This window comes from Manis javanica, chromosome 10 (assembly GCF_040802235.1).
Source record: "Manis javanica isolate MJ-LG chromosome 10, MJ_LKY, whole genome shotgun sequence".
In the NCBI taxonomy this organism is placed as follows: Eukaryota; Metazoa; Chordata; class Mammalia; order Pholidota; family Manidae; genus Manis; species Manis javanica.
In genome coordinates, this window is record NC_133165.1 from 50,618,778 (window position 1) to 50,619,086 (window position 309).

Genomic DNA, 309 nt, shown 5'->3' on the forward strand with positions numbered 1-309 from the left:
TTCTGCTTGTTATGTTATTTTTTTCTTATGCTATAAAAATTATTTTCAGAAATAAATTATTTTACACCTAGAATATTTCATCAATGGTACTTTGCATTGTAAGAGTGAATTTCAATTAACATACTAATATGCAGTATGCCTTTTATGCTATTAGTAATACTTGATTTTCACATAGGTACTAAAGTAATACAGAACCTATTAAAATCTGCTAATTTAGAAATGCCATTGTCTTTTTTCATTCCCACATACATCCTTGATACCAGTGTCTGCATTATCACTAGACTCACTTTGAACCAACAGCATAGATGT